At 46.7% G+C, this 18,954-nt stretch overlaps 1 pseudogene; it reads left to right on the forward strand.

Moving 5' to 3' along the window:
* Positions 1-17,228, forward strand: part of LOC103727251 — a 17,754-nt pseudogene extending 526 nt beyond the window's left edge.
* Positions 17,229-18,954: the final 1,726 nt, after the last annotated feature.

The raw sequence follows: 18,954 nt of genomic DNA on the forward strand, positions 1-18,954 counted from the left end.
GCCCCCGGCGCCGCAGAGCCGCGCGCCCATTGGCTGCGGGGGCCGCCGGCCACGCCCTCCCCACGCAGCCCGGCGGACCGGCCCTCTCTCCAGGGGCGCGCGGAGGGTGGGGATGCGAGCTGGGCGAGGCTTCCTGCGGGCACCGGCGCCCTCGCTCGCCAGCTTCTCTCTCCTTTGCCAACCCAGAAATAAATAGACGGCTTCAAAGAAAAGAGAGGAAGCGTCTTCTCCAGGGCGCTTCGGGGCGAGGGCCGAGGCTCAGCAGCTCTGATGCCAAATTTTATTTCTGTAAACAGGTTTATTGTGAAAGCCTGGGATGCGTTACCTGGAGTGGAATATTGACATGGCTAGCGGACTTGGGCGTTTGCGGGGGTTGTTTGCTTTCCAATGAAACTGCTCTTATACACCTAAATTTCTTCATCCTGTGAAGAAACTAAACCCGTTTAAAGAACTTGGACAAGGTCGTAGAGAATTGGTAATTCTGGTAATTCTGTAGTTTATTCAGAATCAAAGTTGTGCAGGTTTTATTCTTATTTACACAAAGATTATTTTAGCATGCAATGTATTGTCTAGCAAGTTGATTAACTGAAAACCTAGTGCTCAAAAGTAGATCTCTGGTTGTTGGGGAAAGACTGAATCGGGGATGCTTGCTTATGGGTAGGCTTCACTTTCAGAGTGATGAGTACACTGCATTTTGATAGTGGTGCTGGATACCTGATTCTGACTTTGCTATAAGCCCAATGACTGCACATTTAAGTGAGTGAACTTTATGATGGATGAACTATCTCTCAATAAAACTGATAAAATATATTGCGTGTTAATGCTTTAGTAAAATCCATACAAGCACACACTGGAGTATGTCACAAGTCTGTTCCTTGTGTACAGAAATTATAATTCATGTGCTGACACCCACCCAAACATCAGTAACCCATGTCCATCTTCACCAGCCTACTCTGACAGGGCAAAGACTAAAATGTATCTCAGTCTTCAGAGGGTTTCCAGCCTATGGAGGCGGGTTGTCCTTCATGAAAGAAGGCAGCTCTTACTGTAGGGAGGGAAGCAAAGCCCTAGACTTGGGAGTATTGAGGCCAGAGGAAGACCTTAGCCCAGTTGTGGAAGGACTAGACCACGTACAGTGTTAAGTAGTGTCCATGTAGCTAAGTGTGGGGGATGTGGCAGGAACTGCAGGTAGACAGTTACAGGACAAAACAGAACTTGGACCAGAGCTCAGCTCAGGAGGGGTGGCCTGTTAGGGAGAAAGCCTTCTGACTCCCTATCCTGGTATATAGTATGTAATGTTGGTAAATGGTCCTAATTTAAACCTGTTTCATCACCTGTAAGAGAACAGAACACCCACTGATCTTGGCCTCAGTCCTTACAGGATGCAGGCAGCTTCTGTGTTCTTTCTCTCCCTGGAACTGGAGAAGCGTGGGAGGCTGAAGGCCCCTAAGCTTCTGGGTGTTGGAGCTGGAGGGGCACTGTCTCCAGAGATGGGTCCCCTGTTCTTCACTTTGTCACTCTATTAAGTTATGAAGCTTCCTCAGAGGTGCAAAGCACTCTTGAGCAAAACAAAACAAAACAAAAATCTTTTTAAGCAATAGCCAGGGAGACCTGTTTTTGCACCTGGAGTTTGTTGTTTAGGAAGTAGAAATGTGCCAAAAGAAAAAAACCTTGCTACTGATCCTAACTGCACAGTTGGGTCTGGACAGCAAAACCCTGGATCCTGGGCTGTATAAAATGGTCATTATGCAGTTCAACAATTCGGGGGGGGTCTGTTTCTATTGCCAGTTACAATGGTCAGCATACCCACATCAACTCCCTTTGCTTCCACTTGTCCTTTCATTCCATATGAGATTATAAACTCCCTTTAAAAGCAGGATCTGTATTTTTTGATAATTTCCTTCTCCCTCCATTTCTGATCCTGTTCCCATTCCAAGTCCCTTCCCCAAAGTCTTTCCATTCTTAATAGGGTTAGGGTAGTGTTACGGTTTAAAGGTTAATGTCTGATGTAGTTTTATTATAAGGCAGGGAATCAGTTTTGTTCACACTAACAGTCTACAGTGCTGACATGCATTATGAAATTTAGAAATTAATTGGCCCATATAGCATTCATGCTCCAGAGCTTTGGGACAACTGTGAAAACATTAGAGAATTATTGCATCAACACTTTCCATGCTTTGATAAGCTGTGAATAGAATGCTAAATCTGACTGCCTAAAATTTAAGTTAGTCTTGAACTAGGAGATCATAATGCTTTAAGCAATAAATAGTCCTTCTTAGTCCTTCCTTATCTACTTTTGCAGTGATTATTTAAAAACTTCTTATCACTTATCAAACAGGAAACTTCATCATAAATTAGTAATTTAAGAATTTAAGACATTGGAATTTATTCAAGGACTAAATGGATCAACACTATACTTTGGGGGTACTAAAAGAGCTGTGAGCCAGGCTTCCCAGGTGACTGTTTTGGGAGTGGTGGCATGGGCATGCTGATGGAACTGTGTCCTTTGTTCACATGGGGGGAAGGACAGCAGTCACTAGTCCAGGCATCCTCAAGAACATCTTGTATGGACAGAGGTTCAGAGTCAGAGGACCCCAGGAAGTGACCTCACTTCTCTAGCAACAGTCCAAACAGAACTCAGAATCCTGGTTACCAGGTAACCACAGGCCAGTGGCAGCCTCAACTGCTTCACTGGTCTGGAGACTCTGGACATAGCAGGATGTTCTCTTGCTGTTTCCGGCCTTCTGGAGGCTCAGGCCCCAGGAGAGCCCAGAATAGGGGCCTTTGCCACTTTTGGAGACGTTGGGTGCGCCCTGCGGTCCAGTGCCTCTGGTCATTTTGCCACAGGAACACACAGGTGACACTGCCAAACCCATAGCAGGACATCTTTCTGATCCCCCTGGTCCACTGCAGTCCCTCCCAGGGTGTGTTTTAGAGTGAAGACGGAGGACGTTTCTCTATGCCCACTTTTCACCTTAGTGTATGGCACTAAGTCACTGAGGAGTCTGTTAGGTTTCCTAGATTTGAACCTTCCCTCCTTGGCCCTTCCTCCTGAACAGGCATCTGACTTCACTGTCCATGACCTCTGCAAGGTCAGGTCCAATATCCCAGGCTATTCGGAGAAGTTGGTGAGCTACCTGGCAAGTGCTGTGGAAACTGGGGACTTTATGTTTGTCTGTACCTTCCTTGGCATCTTCCAAAGGTTCGGCACTACCTGGCAGGTGCTGGACCTGATAATGGAAAGGTGAGTGTTGGCATCCAAGCCCAGGAGAACTCGAGCCTCCTGGTTGGGCTTTTGGTGGCTCTGCTCTTCTCTGAAGCTGTTTTCTCTCAAAGGCTGTTGTCAGGACCAAGGGGGAAACTCACCTTCTCAGTGGTGGCACTGGACCTGGTGCTTAAGTGACCTGACCAGGAAAGGGAATGGCAGACTCTAGGTTGTAACATTTGCCTTCCTTTAGAAGCAATGTCAAGACACACAGTTTGTAGCCTTTTGCTCAGTTTTTCTGCCACTTGTAAAGAAGTCTGTAATTGGGACTACGGGCAGATCTCCCTGGCAGTGCTGGTTCTGGGGCCGAACGTTCAAATTGGTCTGACTGAGATGGGGGGCATTTGCTTCCCCTTAAAAGCACTATGTGAAGCCCCATCTTTCTGAGGCCTTTGGGCAGTTTTTCTCCCATTTATGGAAAAGGTTCCAGACCCCATCTGGGCTGTATGGGATAAATGTAGACAGACAAAAGATGCCCAGGCCTCACCAAGATGCCCTGTGTCAACTAAGAAACCAGGAAGGAACAGCTTGGGTTTACTCATTACATGAAGGTCCTGAATCCTCTGCGACGGCAGGCTGATTTCCTGACCCTCAGCTTAGAGCTCAGAGACCAACACAGACAAATCCTATTTCTGTCCCAGATTCAGCCAGCCCTTCTAGATCTTCTGGCAGGTGGGGGACACATGGACTTGGGGTAACATCCTTCTCTAATGATACAGGTATGCGTCCTTCGAGCCAGACAGTGAGGAGGACGAGCAAACAAAGAAGTGAGTGGGCTTGGGGTGAAGAGTTTTGGGTGAAGAGGGAAGTAAGCTCAAATCTGCAGACTGGGATGTTTGAGGGTGAGGTTTTGGGAAAGCCAAGTGCCTTGCACAGTCTTGAGATTTCCACAAGAGGGATGATACCTGAGACTTCACCTGCAGAGGGGGAAAAACAGAGGTGTTGTCCGGGCTCCTTGGTTCTTAGGAGTAAAGGGTAAGATGGCAACTAAGAGCCAGGCCCTGTGATACTCCATCCTCACCATAGCCCAGCCCAGCCGGCCTGTCTACTGGTGCCCTGGACAGAAAGTTATGGGACCCCCGTACACATGGACCCCATATTTCTATCCACCACATCCTGCTGCTTTTGCCTTGTCTGCACGGGAACACTGCAGCACTGGCAAAGAGTAGCCAGGCTTCTAACTCTGCTCCATGCCAACCTGCCACAGCGCCATATGCTTCTTCCTGGGACTATGGATGCAAAAACTGCCAGGGGATTTTTCCGAGTCTCCAGACCTGGTCACTCTGAACCGGCTGATGAACTATGTGGAAGTCAACATGCCTTCCTCAGCCCTGGCTGTCCAAGTCCAAAAGCTCCTGTCACTTCTGGAGGACCAGGAGTCCAAGAAGGCAACACCCAAAAAGGAGGAGGCTTCTGGTAGGTGCCTGAGAGGGTGGGAAGGAATTCTGAGTGGTTTCCAAAAGGGAGGTTCCAAAAGCTTGCCTTTGTCATGAAACTGCATCTGGACCACAGTGAGCTAAGATTTCCTGTTGTGGGGACAGGGACTGGGGATTCTCTGGCAGGAAGAATACTTGTGTGCATATCAGAAGACCCTCATCTTGGGGACACTTATTCCATCCCAAATCTCCGTGCTTCTGACTTCTAAGGTGCCTCTCCTGACACCGTGTCTCTTTCTGTCCTTAGATTCAGGACCATCCATGGCAGCAGTTTCTGAGCTCCCAGCACAGTATACATCAGGGATGCCAGAGACTGTGTATCCTAGGTCAGCTTCTGCAGGACAGCCTCAGGTAGAGCTGGGACTCCGAGAGGATCCTGTGGAACCTACGTTCGTGGAACCATGTGTGTCAGCCAAGCCAACACAGATCCTTAACTGTTTCATGCGTAGAGCAGGATCTGACCACAGACACCGATACACAGCCACCTCCAGATGTGGATTCAGATATTCTAGCTCCTACGCAGCTGTTTCTCCCTGCTGTCTCACAAATAGGAGATCCAGACCCTGTTTCCCCTTTGCCCAGGGTGGACATATAGTCTGGAAGTTTTAGAATCACCTGCTGATTTCGATCCAGCACCAGCTCCACAGCTGAGGTGTTTCCCATCTCCAGCAAAAATATCTCCTTTAGGTTTTGTTGCTTTGTTTATTTGGTTTTATTATTGTTAGTCTGTTTTGATTTTGATTGTTGAACTTTTAGATATTAAGATTATTAAAGTTTTATTGTTTGTTTTAACCTACATGGTTTCATGGCATGATGTCTACCCCATGTGGTTTAACTCTAGCATGTCTACCTGCTGACTGCATTCTCAAGCCCGAGCACCCAGGTCATCCTGGAGGCATGGATCAAAATGCTGCTGGTGCTACAGGAAATGGCCTAATAATACAGGTGGCAGGGATTGCAGACTATATCTGTGTGAGCACAGGGCCCTGAGTTCCAGACACTCCACAACAGTCAGAGAAGTGGACTCTGAGGTCAGGCAGACAGGGCATCATGCACAGAGATTTGCATTTCTTCTTGAGCTCCTTGCCTGTCAATCTGGACAGCAGGCCCACCTAGATAGGGTGAAGTCAATTTAATTTCAGGTGCCTGTTACTCTCAGGAACCCTCTGCCCAAATCTGTGTCCCCATAGTCCCTACTATATATTAGCAGTAAGAATTTGAAAAGTCAGACATATAATTCAGGAAGCATGAACACGTTTAAACACACGAATCCCAGAAAAGATTGTGAGGCTTTTCTACAATTCTGGGGATGGTCAACAAATAAAGAATCCTGGCCCATGGAAGTTTCACACACTTGTCTGTGGGAATGGCTTGGTTATAATCTGAAAGCTCACCATTTCCAGGCAACTCTCCACAGTGAAAAGCCAGGGTCACCATCAGAACTGGATTGTTGTAGGCTTCATTCCAGGAATATGGGATGCTGTCTAGCAGTTAGAAGACAGTGTGTGAGTGCAGGGCCCTCTGGGGGTGCAGGGCAGCTCTTTTGGGCTGCCTGGTGAAAGAAAGGCCCCTCCTCCACCACGGGTCACTTACACATCTGGCTTGGGAACAGGTTATAAAAATCTGGGTGCCCCAGGCACAGGGGTGCACTCGGGACTGTCCATGTCACAGCTGAAGGTCAGCTGCACATGACATCTAGTCTCCGAGCCAAGGCATCCAATGGCTATGATGCCTGGAGGCCCTGGGCTGCTGTAGCAGGTGAAAAATCCCAGATTCCATTTCAAGCATCTGTCTGTAATCCTAGCATAGGAGGGTAGAGACAACTGAATCCCCAGAACTCATTGATCTGCCAGTCTTGCTAGTCACCAAGCACTGGGACCAGTGAATACTCTGTCTCAAAAACAGTAAGTGTGCCCTCCCCAAAATGCTCAGGGATCATGTTGGAAGACAGCAGGAAGACAGGAAAACTGTAAGAGCCAGAGGCAGTGGGTGACTACAGTGAAAAAGTGTGTTCTGGACACAACAGGGCAGTTGCACTTAGGAACTCACGGCAGTTGTGACAGCATGCACAAGACATTTGAACCTCAAGCCAGACACAAATCTCAGCGTGGGTTGGGAGATGGGCACAAAGCCCCACCCCTAGCTGGGAGCTATTGGCAGTTGGTAGCTGCTGGAGAGGGAGAGTCCGTTTCATTAAGGGTGTGACCCCTGGTAGACTGACTGAGAGGGCCACTGTAGTTGACCTGGTGTGTGTGGGGGCTCTCCTTTACACAGGGCTGGGTCTTGCTCACAGGGCACTTCTTACCTCTCCATGGGCTTTAACAGGTCTGCAAAGGTGGCAAGAATTGTTGCCAATTACCAGTCCTCCACTGGTCAGAAGAATTGTTGCAAACACTCAGAATTGTAAAAGCTTGCTGGAGGGGAGAAGGGAATTTGCCCAGGGAGTTAGTATAGCAGGCCACAATAGTGAGGGAGAAAAGGAGGGAGCCCCAGCATCCAACTGAATGACTGACTCTCTGCTTTTGGGGACTCTCAGCTCTGGGGACCACCAACCATCAGGGAGCCATTAGCGTGTAACAATAAGGTTTACAGTTTCTTTCTCTGGTCAATGTTTCCCTAGTCTCAGCTCCTGTCCCTTGGTTCTGACCTCCACTATCCTGCTCTTGCCCTAGAGCTCTTAGATCTGAGGAATCCTTTCCCCATTCTCTGCTTTGATACTTTCACTCCAAGTCATCACAGGATCTTTCCGATCCCCCTGGTCCCTAGGTGGGGATGGGAGTGTGAGTGAACACTGAGTAAATTTCTTTACGCCCACTGTTCACTTTAATGTGGGGCAATGAGTCATTGGGAGGTCTGTTAGAGTTCCCTTTCAACATTCTTTCCTTGGTCCCTCCTCAGGTGAGCAGGAGCTAGGCTGAACATTGAGTAAATTTCTTTATGCCCACTGTTCACTTAATGTGGAGCAATGAGTCATTGGGAGGTCTGTTAGAGTGCCCTTTGAACATTCTCTCCTTGGTCCCTCCTCAGGTGAGCAGGAGCTAAGCTTTACCCTGCAGAAGGTCTGCAGGTTAAGTCCTAACAGTCCAGGCTACATGGAGACATTAGTGAGCTACCTGGTAACCACTGTGTGCAGAAGGAATCTGTTGCTCTCAGCCTCCCTTGTTCTCTACCCAAGCTTCCCACCATGCCTGCAAGGTGCTAGACTTGATCATGAGAGGGTAAGCAGCCACATCAAGCCTAGGGGACCTCAGCACTCTTGCTTGGATCTTAGAAGGGTTCTGCTCTTCTCTGAGGCTTTTTTCTCGTAGGTTGTTGTGAGGACCAGGTGTGATTTTACACTGTCACTACTGACCCTGGGCCTGATCCTTCAAAGTGACCTGACCAGGAATGGGGTACCCTACTTTGTGAAATTTACGTTCTCTAAGAAGTACTGTGTTGAGCTCTAAATGTCAGTCCTTGGGAAAACTCCTTTCTCACTTGTGGAAGATTCCAGACCTCATCCAGAGTATAGGGGATAAATATACAGAGAGAAATTCCTATCACCAAAATGCCCAGTGCCAACTGAGAAACCAGGGAGAAACAGTTTGGAACCGGCATTACATGAAAGTCTTTGAATCATGTGCTCATTTCCAGGCCCTCCACTTAGAACTCAGAGAGCAGCACAGACAAAATCCCTTCCACCCCAGCCACAGTTTCTATTCCTGTCCATATGCAACCAGCCCCTCTAGATCTCCTGGCAGGTGGGGGACCCATGGACTTAGGGGTGGCATAACTCTGTATTGATAGAGGTATGCATCCTTCCAGTCTGACAGTGAGAAAGACCAGTGAACAAAGAATTAAGTGGGCTTTGGGCAAAGTGGTAAGAAAACTTTTAATATGCACCGGGATATTTGGGGAATAGTGTTAGGGGTTCAGCTACTGCCAAACAGCCTTCTATCGGGATTTCTACTACTGTGATGAAGCCTGGATCTTCACCTCCATGGGGAGAAAATCAGAGATCTTGAATGGGTTCCTCAGTTCTGAGAACAGAGGGAAGGAGAGCAGCTAAAAGATCGCCCCTGTGAGACTCCATCCCCACCACAGCCCAGCCCAACCAGTCCATGTTCTAGAGACTGGACAGAAAGTGTCAGCACCCCACACTTCTGACCACCATGCTCTGCTGCACGTCGACAGGTCAGCCTGTGCAGAGATTCTCTTACTGCCAGGCCCGTGAGGCTCTCTGCAGTGTGTTAAATATTTGCTCCAAAAATACTTAAAGAAATCTGAACAATGAATAAGACTGATACAATGAAACAATGCATTGCTGAAAAAAAGAATGAATGCAGAGATGCCAATTTCATTGATTAAAAGATGTAATATTTTTAACTTGGTTATGCTATAGGCATGGTTTTAGACACACCTAGTTTATATGTATAGTGTATCAACCTACATTGAAAGTGAGAAAATTCATATAACTTATTAGTATATAGTGACATTTGCTGGTTTTCATTTTATTGTTGTTAACCTCTTTCTGTGCCTAATTTTTATCTTAAACGTTATTGTAGATATGTGTGTATAGGAAAAATATACCACATATGGCATTTGGTACACTTTGGAGTCTCTTCATGGACTATGCCATTGTGTCTACTCTTAATTTACAAAACAATATGAGGGGCTGTTACTTAGGGATTACTGAACCTAAACTCAAGACTGGATCCAACTTCTGTTTTTTTTCTCAGTCCTTTGTAGTCTCTCTTTATGTGGAAGAGTAGGAAACCAGGATGGCATGCCCTATGGCAAGATGGACCTGAAACTTTAAGATCAGGCTACAATCTCTGCTGAAGGGAGGGGCACAGAATACAATGCCCTCAAATCTCCGTCTTGCAGAACACTGCATGACTAGCAGGAGAAAAGTGGCTGGATCAAAAATTTAATCTCCTTGGTCTGAGGGAACGCATCTTGCTCACCAGCCCTTAGCCCACCTCCTTGGTCTGAACAAATAACTCTCAGCTCTCACTAGCAAAAAGAATAGGCCAGGTTAAAAGTTCACTCCTGGGCTAAAAGTCAAAAGTTTGCTATGTTCAAGTAGCCTTGAGGAAAGTCAAACATCCTGCTTTGCAAACAGCCCTTAGCTGGTGCCAACTAAAAGCTATACGTCCTGCTTCTCGTTTAATTGTGCCCTAAATGTTTGTATGTAACTGCCAAACCCCAAGTGACTTCCAGTTCCTTGTATTGTATACAAACTTACTAAATTTTTCAATAAAGTTGACTTGCTGCAAAGAGACTCAAGTCCCAGGGCCAGGCTCTGTGCCTCCAATCTCAGTGTCCTGGGAACAAGGACCCCCCACAGGGTAAACCACTGCATGTAAGAAGAAGGCATGGATCCACACCTATAAAATGTGACATAATAGCATGTAGGCCCCTGGAAGAGATCAAGGTTAACCTTGTGGTTCCTTGTCCTGTATGCAGGAGAGCTGGTAGATGACAGTGGGATTTTCTGGAGCAGAATGATGGGAGACACAGATGTGCTGGTCATCAAATTCTCACTGGCAGGCGAGACGTGACTGACTTAAGGTTTGCTCTTCTGTGTACCCCCTCTATCACACTCTGCTGTGCTCCCAATAAAATTGAATGATCCCATTGTAGGCTGTAGGTACAGAGCAGAGCAAATGCAAAAGTGCTGGTGACCTGCTTCCCGGAGCCCAATGGGAGGCACCTGCTAGTCTGGTGGTATTAGACCTCATCAGCTCCCCCTAACTCTGAAGAAAAGGAGGCAAAGTAAACGTGCTCTAGAAATATTACATTTGTTTATTCCGTGTACATGTGTATGTTTTGTCATTGTGTGACACTATTCCTGGTGAGACACCTCAAGGGAACTGACAACAGACCAAAGTAAAGCCTACTTGGTGAACCAATGAGTTTTATTGCAATTACTTACAGAATTATGGATGAAAGTTTACTTGCAATGAGCAGAAATAACCCAAAGACAGATGCATCATGAAAAGTCTACACCAGCATATATGATGACTCACAAACTATGTTCTGAGCATAACAGGGCAGTTGCACATATGAACTCACAGCAGTTGTGTCAGCATGCACAAGACATTTGAAGCTCAGGCCCGACACAAATTTCAGCGTGGAAGGGGAGGTGGGCACAAAGCCCCACCCCTAGCTGAGGAGCTACTGGCAGTTGGTAGCTGCTAGAGAGAGAGTTTTCATTAAGGGTGTGACCCCTGGTAGACTGACTGAGAGGGCCACTGTAGCTGATTTGGTGTGTGGGGGGGCTCTCCTTTAAGAAGGCTGCTTGCTGCTCCCAGGTGTAGCAATTTAAAAGTAAATTTACTTCTGGGAGGCACGCCCTTCAGGCCCCCTCCTCCTACCGTGCTTATGGCAAAAGGAAGTATATTTTCTCCAAACTCCAGTTTGGGGAACCAAAGAATTCATTGGGCTTCCATAGAGATCAATGGTGAGGGGGTTACTTACGTTAAGTGTGGGCACCAGTGGGCCTCCCTCCTACATTGCAGCCAGGACCCTTGTGATCTCCTGGTGGTGGCCCAAGATGGCGAAGGCCACCCACTCTCTCTGGCTTCCCCTGTCCCTAGCCTTAGTCCCACCTCCATGTACCATTCAGGACAGCTGGTTGGATGGAAGGCCTGACTGACTCTCTCTGCCCATCCACTCCTTCAGAGCATCCATAGTCAAGTTTGTGTGTGGCAACTGAAGCACGTGGGTGAAGCTAAACTTGAAAAGGAGCTGGCTGTCCACAGCCTGCCAGTCTAGCTTGCCAGGCGGAGGTCAAGTTCATAGAGCAGCAGGGCACCGTTCCCCACAGGTGGTGGCAGGGGAGCTAGGCCTCTGCCGGTGGGACGCAGCATCCCCCAGTTGAGGTGGGCAGCTCTGAGCCACAGCTTCCCTGCCGTCTCTCCGTCTCTCACCCCCTCTCAGTCTCTTTCATCTCTCCCTCCAGCTTCTCCCAGTTCCTTCTGTGCATGCGAGTCCTGCTGCGTGAGTCTGTGGCTTTTTTCTGGGCATCCAAGTTTTTGTTCATCCCAAAGAAGAAACATGCCAACCAACCCTCACCCACAAACGCCACAACAGTGACCGTGCTCTAGGTGATGGACTCCATACCCAAGAGGGTTTGGGGAACAAAATCAGACTCCACGGGTTTTAAAGAAACAAAAAGAGGACAAGAATTTTGAGTTTTAGAAAGGTGGAAGTGGATCTCAGAGGAGGTTGGGGTGGTGGTTGAATATGTTAAAAAAATATACCACATTTAATTCTCCAAGAATTAATAAAAATATGATAAAAATTGGGCCAGGCTTTGTAGCGCACGCCTTTAATCCCAGCACTTGGGAGGCAGAGGTAGGTGGGTCTCTGTGAGTTCAAGGCCAGCCTGGTCTACATAGTGAGTTCCAGGTCAGCTAGGGCTACAGGGAGACCCTGTCTCAAAAAGATAAAAAAAACAAAAAACAAAAAACAACCATATATATATATAATAAAAATTGAAAAAAAACTTTTAAAAATGTCAAGTGTAGAGTGATTGAGGAAGGCATCTTATATTGACCCCCTGCTTCCACCCACATGAGCACACAAATGCACACACAAATATGCACACACATACACACACAGATGCCCACACAGTCATACATACACATACACATATTCAAACACTCATACACATGGACACATGAGCACACATGTACACACAGACACACATTCATACACAAATGCACACATATGCACACATGCACATACTATACACCCAAACAAAATAAAAAGAAACAACAAAAAAGACTAAGTACCATTGCCAATTTCAATCATACCACAAGCATCTTTTATCAGCAAGTTGTGACACCAAAAAGAGGGTTGACAGATCAGTGGAACAGAAATGACAGCACAAAAATAAATCTCTTTAGTTAGAAAATAATTCTGAGTTGGGGTTTGAGACAGGGGCTCACCAGGGACTGTCTGTTCTGGAGTTCAGCTTGTAGCCCAGGCTGGCCCTCATCTCCAGAACATCCCTCCTTAGCCATGTAAGTTCTAAGATCACAGGTGTGGACCACCACTCTCAACAAAGACTGTTTTCCTGCTGGCAGAGTGTTCTCCAGCACGAGAGCTGCCTGCTCAGTGCACGACTTGCCCTGCACAAGGCTGTGGCCTCCTGGGTCATAAAGCTGGGCAGAGGCCAGTGCTCTGCATAACAAGGAAGAGCATAAGATCTGAGTGCAAGGAAGGGTTGGTGAGGACAGGGTGGGACCCAGACCAGGCTCCAAAGAACAATTTGCAGTGGGAATTGAAATGTCCAATGGGAATTTCTTAGAGCTGGTTGCTGGGATTGTAGGAATTCTTTCTCCTCTGTGTTCCTGGGAGGTCTTCTGTAAAGTCAGCTCAACTCTGTGGAGCCAAGGTGCAGAAATGTCCATTGAATTGAAACATTACCTCCACAAAAGAATGGGGAGACCCATGAGATTCCAGAAATAAACTAATTTCTCAAGCCTGGGAAAGCTGAAAAATTCATAATCCCCTGGCCACAAGGATACAGAATCTGGAAACCCTGCTGGGGAGGAGACGCTGACCTGCCAGGCTGCCTGCAAGTCCAGCAGAGAGCTCTGGGACTGCAGCTTTCCTGAGTCAGTGCCAGACTGGCATCTGGGCTTTTCAGTGATGCAGCTGCCTTTCGAGGGAGCCTGCTACTGAAACTTCCCCACACTACTGACAGGAAGAGCAATTAATTCATTGGTTCACCAGGTTGAACTGTGATGTTTTACATTGGTCTGTCATGGATTCCCTAGCTGGGGGTGATTTGAGTCCCATCTTCCCCCTCAGTCTCCCACAACAGGAGAGGCTTAGGAAGTTGTGGACTGCTTCCTCCAGGAGGGAAATGTTCAGTCTCCTGTGGCAGAAGGACAAGCACCTGAAAACTTTGAGGCCTGTGCTGTATGGGCCTTAATCCCATTCAGGAGAGGGAGCCCAGCCACAAATTCTTCTAGGAGAAGAGGGGGTTTGGAAGCCTTGTTCTGCATCCGTCAACAGAAAAATGTCAGTCTCCTGTGGCAGAAGGACAAACACCTGAATGCTCTGAGTCCTGTGCTGTAAGGGCCTAATCCCATCATGAGAAGGAGCCCTCAGGGCAGAATTCCCTCATAAAGCTCCATCTTCAATAGGATAACACTGGCAACAACTGGATTTTGGATGCATGCAGACCTCAGCTCCTTCCCTATGACTTCTCCCCTATAATTTTGAGTATATTGTGGCAGAAGGACAAACACCTGAATGCTCTGAGTCCTGTGCTGTAAGGGCCTAATCCCATCATGAGAAGGAGCCCTCAGGGCAGAATTCCCTCATAAAGCTCCATCTTCAATAGGATAACACTGGCAACAACTGGATTTTGGATGCATGCAGACCTCAGCTCCTTCCCTATGACTTCTCCCCTATAATTTTGAGTATATGATACAAAATGACAGCTGGGTGGGCAAAGTTTTAATGGCAGGATGAATAAATGGCACAGAGGGTGTTATGGCAGCAGTCGGTTTATTCTGTATGGTCCTGTGGTGGACATCTGTAATGTAATGTGAACATCTGTCCAGGCCAAGGGAATATGCAGCACCAAGAGTGACCCTGGTGCCGCAATGTCTTTGATAACGATAATGTGTCAATATTGATCCTTGGTTGTAGCAAATAACCTACACATGCCTTATCAAGACACCCATAAATGGAATACTGTGGGGTGCAGACCACGTGCATAGGAATTCTCTATTTTCTCTGCTATTGTTTGGTAAACCTAACTGAAGTCTAACTGAAGTCTATCAGTTAAAAAAAAGCAACAGTGTTGTGAAAGGACAAGACATCTTTAAATTGTACTCTCCTAATCTTCAACCCATACAGGTTCCACAGAGTAGTTGGAGGATCCAATAAAGAGACAAAAACTCCTCTTGTCTTTCCGACAAACCATTATCAAAGCAGTTGCCATCCAGACACCGCAGTGAGGGATCACAGCTGTTGGAAACCTCCCAAGTCCTGTGGGCTAGCAGAGGCAGGATTCAAATGCAACTCTTTCTGTACGGGATCTTTTCATTTTATCTCACTTGAAATCCACCAGTTGCCATTGATGGAGGAGGTGTTCGGGCAAGGCCACATACAAACGCAGATATTCTGACAGGACCTGGACATGTGATTTGTTCATGTATTAAGAGTATCATACCAACTGGAGAAAATGTCAGTTTTATGGTTGAGATCAGAACTAGAATGCACCCATTTCTATGACTCACTGAGGGCATGAAGGTTATAAAGGCACATGGATTTCATTACAGGGTGTCCAAATACTGTAGTTCTGAAAACAGAAAATAGAGTCTAAAAATAGTCCATCACCTGTGGCTGTCAGTCCAGGTAACTCACTACTCCTGGACTGGAAGGTCACACTGGTACCAGGAGTCAAGGTCCCATTGTTCAATGACTTTCTGCCATTAAGAGCATCCATGATGACTCGGCAGGCTGGCCCTTGCCTTTAATCCCCACCCTCTGGAGGCAAAGGCAAGTAGATCACTGTGAGAATGAGGCCATTCTTGTCTACATAGCGAATTCTAGTCCAGCTGCAGCTACAGGAGAACCTATCTCAAAACAAGACATCTCAAAACAAAACATCATTGGGTCAATGATGGGCAGGACCACAGCGTATCTATGACTGCTTGGTTTGCACGCTTCTTCCCTTCTTTTTAAAGCTAGATCTCATACCAGGACCCCAAAGATGGACATGGGGGATGGTCACTGGATCTCTTTACTCTTGGGGTTACCAGGGCCCAGGCTTTGACCCTAAGAACTACAGTTATAGATACCTGGGTAATTCCATGTGCACATGCAGTTATATGAGTATCACTCAGTTGGATGTCTGAGAGACAGGTGTGGAAAATTGAAGATTTGGGGCATCAAGAGACAGGCGGCTATGAGTCTGGTGGTTGGAGCCCTGTGAACAGAAGCTCAAAGCCCTACCGCTAGACCCACCACTTACCTGGGTAAAAGAAGAAGAATTAAACCAGGATTGGGTCTGATCTGTCAGAGCCAACATTTTTTGGTGATCTATGGTCTCTATATAGGTTAATGCAGGTGGGGAAGGGACTGTCTCCCCAGGACCACCCAGAGTAGAGCACACAGGACTCTTTGTTCTCCCTGAAAATGAGCAAGCCCAGGCATTCCTGGGTAAACGTACAGCTGTCTGGAGTTCTGGCTCTTGATGAACTTACATCAACCCTCCCTAGCACCTACAGAATCATATCTGTTGGGCCTGATTCTTGGTCTGTGCTTCTGTAGGAGATGGGGTGGGGACATCTTACACAGAGGCAGGGCCTCTGCTCTGTAAAGAATCAAAGTACTGCAAAGCTACATTTTCTGATTTTGTTTTAAAAGCCTAACAAGACCATCAAAGTTAGGTAGAAGGGCCCTGGGCTCTGAGCCCATCCCTTACTACATATTTCACTGAGATGCTAGTAAACAGATCAGAAAGCCACCCTGTGCTTTCATGGAGAAACACCGGCCTTTATTGGTCAAATGATGAAGTGCGTCACTGGAAAAACAGATTCATTTAGTTCCTCAACACTGCTGACACCTTTGTGTCACGTGTTTTTCACGTTATCCCGCCCTCAGCCCGCTGTTCCCTGGGTCCTGGTCCTCCTCCCCTCATTTCCTGCCATAGCTGCCACTGCTCTGCCATCGCTGCCTCTGAGAAGGATGCTCTCCCCGCCATGTATGCTGATCTTGGCAGATCTGCCAGGGACGGTGTCACAAAGACTATAGGTTTAGCTTAATAAAACTTGATTTGAAAATGAAGTCTGAGAATGGACTGAAATTTACTAGCTCAGGCTCAGCCAACACAGAGACCACCGAAGTGAACGGCAGCCTGGAAACCAAGCACCGGTGGACCCAGTACGACCTGAGGTTACAGAGAAGTGGAAAGCAGACAACACGCTGGGCACGGAGATCACCGTGGAAGACTAGTTTGTGCGTGCACTGAAGCTGACCTTTGACTTGTCCTTCTCGCCTAGCATTGGGGAAAATGCTGAAATCAAAGCAGGAAACAAGAGGGAGCACATCAACTTGGGCTGTGATGTGGACTTTGACATCACTGGGCCTCAGGGTGCTCTGGGGCTGGGCTATGAGGGCTGACTGGCTGGCCACCAGATGAATTTTGAGACCTTGATGGCGGGGGTGACCCAGAGCAACTTCGCAGTTGGCTACGAGACTGATGAATTCTAGCTTCAAACTACCATGAACTACAGACAGAGTCTGATGGCTCCATTTACCAGAAGGTGAACAAAAAGTTGGAGACCACTGTCATTCTGACCTGGACAGAAGGAAACATTAACACTTGCTTTGGAATGGCAGGCAGGTATCAACTTGACCCCAGTGCCTTCTTTTAGGCCAAAGTGAACAACTCCAGCCTGATCTGCTTAGGGTACACTCAGGCCCTGAAGCCAGGTATCAAACTGACACTGTCAGCTCTACTGGATGGCAAAAACATCAATGCAGCTTGTCTAGGGGTGGAGTTTCAAGCATAAATGAATACTGCACAGTCGTTAATTTTAAACTGTTTTGCAGCATAGCTACATTCAGAATTTAGTGTACCTTTTAATGTTGGATGTTGGGGATGCAAGAATTTCTAAATATTGTGTTAGACCTCCTTTAAAGCTAAAGATGATTCAGCTTTAAGGTGTTACCGGTTCAGCCTTGCAGAGGAAATCCATTCCGAAAACGTCCTTTCAGATGTAGACTTTGGGGGGAGCCCCCTTAGAGGCACCAGATTTCTCTCTTTTTTATTAAAAATTTATTTATTATTGTTATTGCATGTGGGTAGGTGTACCCGTGTCGTGCAATGCTCACGGAGGTCAGAAGAGGCTGTCAGATCCCCTGGGACTGGATTAACTGACAGTTGTTAGCTGTCTTGTGAGTGCTGGGATTCGAACCCAGGTCTTCTGCAAGAACAACCAGTGTTTTTAACCACTGAGCCATCTCTCCAGCCCTGATTTCTCTCTTTTTTTAAGCTTTTACAGTTTTATTAGAATTCTAAAGAAAAGTCCTCAGGCAGGCAAGCTGATAATTTCGGCAATTGCCTTGAGGAGGAGAATTGTGAGGAGAAGGAAAGAAAGCCGTGAAGCCACGCAGGTTTAGAGTCTGTATGTGGATCCGACACATGGCTGACTGGTAGCCACATTGCTGGGAGAAGGAAAAAAAAACAAAACAAAAAACAAGGTGCTGGGGGCAGCCCGAAGCCTTAAAGGAAGTATGCTTAGAAAAGGGACATGGAGAAGAAAAGGAGAGACTCCACTTTTCTGAAAAATTCAGAAAAGCAGGCATACTTTCAGACTACATGACTGTGGCTGGTCCAGAAATTCTGCCCAGATGTCTCCTTGATCTAGACTGCTGCAAGAGGAAGCTGAAAACTCTGTGGGCTTTTTGTAACTGGGTCAAGTCTATGAATGAAACTGTGACTTCCTGAGCAGGGAATCTTGGTTCCCAACCCTAACTGCTGAGAAGCCCATGGCTTGATAGTGTGCATGCACCCATCAGAACGGAGCTTTTTAGACAGGTCTTCACACCGTTTCCACCGTAGCCCATCAACACCTAAAGACTCCACTAGAAAACTTCTACAGCTGGTAAGCACATTCAGTAAAGTAACAGGATACAAAATTAACACCCCAAAATCAGTTTTCTTCCTATATACCAATGAAAAACACAGAGAAAGAAATCAGGGAAACAATCTCATTCACAATAACCTATAAAATAAAATAAGATAAAATAAATTAAGAAACTAAAAGTAAAATAAAATATCTTAGAATAAATGTAACCAAGGAAGTTAAAGACTTGTACAGTGAAAACTTTAAGACACTGAAAAAAAAAAATGAAAATGCCAGAAGATGCGAAAACCTCCCACGCTCAGGGGTTGGTAGGATAAATATTGTGAAAACAGCCATCCTACCAAAAGCAGTCTACAGATTCAATGAAACATCCATCAAAATTCGAATGCAATTCTTCACAGCAATTGAAAAAAAAAAACCCTCAGAATTCATATGGAAACACAGAAGAACCAGTATAGCCAAAACCATCCTGAACAATTAAAAAAAAAACAAAACAAAACACTACTGGATGGACTAGAAGGATTTCTCAGTGGTTAGGAACACTGGCTGCTCTTCCAGAGGACTTAGGTTTGGTTCCCAGCACCCACATGGCAACCAATAACTGTCTGTAACTCCAATTTCAGGAGAATCCAGCAGTCCCATCCCTTCA

The sequence above is a fragment of the Nannospalax galili genome, unplaced genomic scaffold (assembly GCF_000622305.1).
Source record: "Nannospalax galili isolate Female #2095 unplaced genomic scaffold, S.galili_v1.0 scaffold768, whole genome shotgun sequence".
NCBI lineage: Eukaryota > Metazoa > Chordata > Mammalia > Rodentia > Spalacidae > Nannospalax > Nannospalax galili.